Consider the following 4,939-nt stretch of genomic DNA (forward strand, 5'->3'; position numbering starts at 1 on the left):
CACACACAGGCTAACTGCATCAGGATATTCCATCTCCAAAGTCAATGCGTTGGCCAAGGAAATACATTGCTCGCCCCGGGCACTCTCAGTTTACACTTCATGCGTTACAGATTTGATTCAAAGTGAGCTTTCCCATCCACGGACTTGCTCGCATGTCATACTGTAATATGGACGGAACATGGTGCTGCACCAATGAAAACTATGGTATGAAATGTGTTTTCCTTTTCTCGGAATATGTTTGTTTTGTATGTAATGGAAATGTCCATTAAAAATACTGTACACTCACATGCACACACATACACACACACACATACAGTACACAGACACACACACATGCACACACACACACGCATGCATGCATGCCTGCACACATGTGAACATACTGTATGCACACACACACACACACACACACACACACACACACACACACACACACACACACACACACACACACACACACACACACACACACACACACACACACACACACACACACACACACACACACAGACACACACACACACACACACACACACACGTTCACAAACACACGCACACACACACACACACACACACACACACACACACACACACACACACACACACACACACACACACACACACACACACACACACACACACACACACACGCACACACACACACATACACCTTACAAAATATTCCCATCTGTTGGTACAAAATGGAAAAGAAAAGAAAAGAAAAGAAAAGAAAAGAAAAGAAAAGAAAAGAAAAGAAAAGAGGAAGGAATTCTCACAATAGCCAAAATCATTTCACAACCACATGCTTGTAGTGAGTTGCCATAACACGAGCATAACAGAGCCTGTCACATCAGTGTGACCATGTCATATGATACAAGATTAGAAATGAACTGTCAAAACAGCTTGACATAATGCCAGCGCCTTTGACATGTTTATTATGATATGTTTTTCAGTGTTGTTATTTTCAACCCATTAGCACGTGCCGCACCCATTTTCAATCCATTTCCTCACAAGACATCACAGTTCATGTTTTGTTTATCCAATACCTTTAGTTAACCGTTAACTAATTTCAGATGCAAACCCATAAATATTGCCTGCAGCAAAACATGTTTATGCCGTGTAAGATATATTGCGTAAAGTATTACCATGGAAGGGACTGCACCCAACAACGTTGTTCAGCCCTCATGAAGTCACAAAATTAGTCCCCTTACTTATTTCGTGTTCACCATATAAGTATATTCAGTTTGCTGTTAAGTCTTCTCATATGGAAACCCCTAGAGTTTGCCTGTTGACAATCACATTTATATGTCATGTGTACATCAAATGAAAAATATGACCATGGTGATGTCTAGTTTCATGTGCTGATTCCAATTAGCCTACATAAACATGTCTCGCAAAGTAAAACAGTTGACAGAGGTTGTATTGATAAGATTACCACACTCACACAGGCCAATAGGTAGGCCTACTTTTCCTATCAGTCTGTTCCCTTCCACCCCATTGGTCCTCAACTCCCCCCTCTCCTCATCTCCCCTCTCCTCAACTCCCCCCTCTCCTCAACTCCCCCTCTCCTCAGGCCTCCATGTATTTACTCCCTTCATGTCGGGTCTATGTGTCATAATTCAGTGCGAGAAGGAGTGAGATCAGAGCTCAAGGCCATCTCAGAGGGACGCCATGTCCAGATATGACATTTCAGGGAGAAAAAAATGAAGCGCAAGAAAGCACAGCACAACAACAACAACAGCAACAACAACAACAACACAGGCGAAAGCCTCACTGTACTGCAAAACTCAGTGCTTCATTGCTCGGCTGCTCCAGTTCTCAGACACTTACAGCTTGCAGACACAAATTGGGAAGATGTGTACAAGCAACCCGAGACAATGACAGGAAAACAGATCTGAACAAAACAAAAGGAAATGTGATAAAATGACACATCTGTTACTTTCCCTCTTCTGTGGCTCATCCTGGTAAAAAGCTGTGAGATCTTGATGTGCAGATGTCTTTTCTTTCTGACTTTCTTTCTTTCTTTCTTTCTTTCTTTCTCTTTCTTTCTTTCTTTCTCTTTCTTTCTTTCTTTCTTTCTTTCTTTCTTTCTTTCTTTCTTTCTTTATCCTTCTCGCTCACTCTTTATCTTGATCTCTCTCACTTGCTCTCTCTCGCTCTTCTTCTTCTTCTTCTTCTTCTTCTTCTTCTTCTTCTTCTTCTTCTTCTTCTTCTTCTTCTTCTTCTTCTTCTTCTTCTTCTTCTTCTTCTTCTTCTCCTCCTCCTAGTCCTCCTCCTCCTTCTTCTTCTTCTTCATGCATTAAAACATTAGGGCATCCTAGGTAGCCAGTTGGTGTTTACCCCCCTGCTGGCCTTGGACTACCCTTGACAGTGCAGCTACAGCAGTGGTTCTCAAACTTTTTCCATCATCCCCCCCTTAAACAAAGAGGGACTGCAATCGAATGTAGATGTGTGTTCGTTTCCTATGCTATTCATGACAATTAATAATATGATGTTGGTGAGTGCTTTAAACTTGTTGACTTATTGGCGAGACAGGAAATAATTTCCTTGGGAGAAAAAAACCCAAAATCAGATGTCACACACCCCCCTTGAGATGCCTCTGCGCCCCTCCAGGGGAGCTTATGCCCCACCTTTGAGAAACAGTGCAGCTACAGTAACCTACCTGAGGCTACGTACACTGCAGAGCAGCTCCATGGATCTTGTTGCCTCTTTTTGTCCACTCACTTAGATAGATTGCTGTCGGGTAATTAAAATGTAACACCACACGAGACCACATTACTGAAACATTAGTTTCTTTTCTTTTTTTTTCCTTAAAACTGTGTTAAGCTGTTTGTCTTCCTCGTGTTCACCTCCTGAATACCGTGATGTAACTAAGCAATGCAGTGATGGTACAGCACAAACACAGTGCAAGCTGTGACTGAGGTAGACCTATTGTACATTAAGAAGAGTATATTTAAACATATCCTGCTAAGGCATGTATACTAAGTAGATATGACACAAATAGGGCATATTGAATTAGCATATTTGCATCTTTGCTAATCTGCATACATTAAAATCAGTATTTACAGTTAATGCATCCAGACAGGGTTTGTTACCAAGGAGATAAAATTGCAAAATGTGGGTCAAAAAGCCGGTCATGTTGATTGCACCCTTTAATGATCTAATAAGCATATCGCAGAGCCACTGATTTAAATGAGTAGCTCTCCTGTGGGGAGGGAAAACAAGAGAATAAGACAGGAGTTTAAATGAAACTGCAGGCCCATATACAATACTAAACCACATATGAAAGCTCTTGCTAAAGGAATCAGTTGTAGCTATTCTGGGCTCCTTCATCAAGAAAGATGATAGTCCCATAATGCAGTATGTCATTCAAAAATGGGCCAACTGGTTTTTGTTTACACATTTTATAAATCCTTACATCATTTACAACAGACTCCATACTTGACTTTATTCATTCTGATTACATTTTCCTCCCAGCCATGATATTTGGCATATCAACAATATCTGTTATTTTTTCTGCTAGTCAATTAGAATGTAACACTTCTAAGAAGAGAAGAGAGGAGAGGAGAGGAGAGGAGAGGAGAAGAGAAGAGAAGAGAAGAGAAGAGAAGAGAAGAGAAGAGAGGAGAGGAGAGGAGAGGAGAAGAGAGGAGAAGAGAAGAGAAGAGAAGAGAAGAGAAGAGAAGAGAAGAGAAGAGAAGAGAAGAGAAGAGAAGAGAAGAGAAGAGAAGAGAAGAGAAGAGAAGAGGAGAGGAGAGAGGAGAGTACCTTACGTAACCCTGTGTGGAACCAAGAGAGCCTGTGATCCTCCTTCTTCAGCCCAGGATGATGACCTGCCTCTGGGGGGCCGGTAAGGGTAGAGTGGGGGTTTCGCAGCAGTGGAGTGGAGAGAGGTGTGAGGTTGGACCCTGGCTGTTTCTTACCACCCAATCTCCCAAATGCCCCTGTCAAGTCAGGTGAAAGAACACTGGGCCCAGCTAGTTCAGATTTATACCTCCAAGCCTTTCTGAGCTGGGTGTGAAAGAAAGAGCATCTGAGGACACTAAACACACACGCACACGCGCACGCACACACACGTGCGCACGCACACACACACACACACACGCACGCACGCACGCACGCACGCACGTACACACGCACGCACGCACGCACGCACGCACGCACGCACGCACGCACGCACAAACATGCAAGCACACAAGCTCTCTAACACATGTATGAATGTGCACACACAGATGCACCCATCAATACACTGTACATGCAAAGCTCACACATGCGTTCACACACTCTCTCTCTCACACACACACTGTATGCACGTGCTCAAACATGTATTCACACACACCAGCTGTCTCTTTCTCACACACACACACACACACACACACACACACACACACACACACACACACACACACACACACACACACACACACACACACACACACACACACACACACACACACACACACACACACGCACACACGCACACACACACACTAACACCTCGACGGCAGTGCGGCTGGCTGCTTTAGTGCATTCTAAAACCCCTTACTGTAGCAGAAGATGCTTCTCCCCACCACTCCACTCCACTCCACTCCCCTCCACTCCACTCCTCTCGGCTCGCCTACGGCTAGCTCAGGTCCCCTGGGGGCCCCTCTTAGCAGTCAGGAGGGAGGCTAAAGTGCCCAGATAGAGCTCACAGGTCGTGTTATAGCTGTCATGTTGTGACAGCTTCAGATAGTTGTGCTGTAGGCGCGACCGAGGGCGTCAAGTTTGAAGCACTAATGTAGATCTGAAAACAGGAAACATCTGTAATGATGCAACAAGCATGATCACATCGCTTGATCTAGCCATGATCTACTAGCCTGATAAACCAGCCTAATGCCGTGTACAGACCAGGAGCGAACGGAGAGAATGAAGCGACGGAAGTCATTATTTCTCTATG

Source organism: Engraulis encrasicolus, chromosome 11 (assembly GCF_034702125.1).
Source record: "Engraulis encrasicolus isolate BLACKSEA-1 chromosome 11, IST_EnEncr_1.0, whole genome shotgun sequence".
NCBI classification, from domain to species: domain Eukaryota; kingdom Metazoa; phylum Chordata; class Actinopteri; order Clupeiformes; family Engraulidae; genus Engraulis; species Engraulis encrasicolus.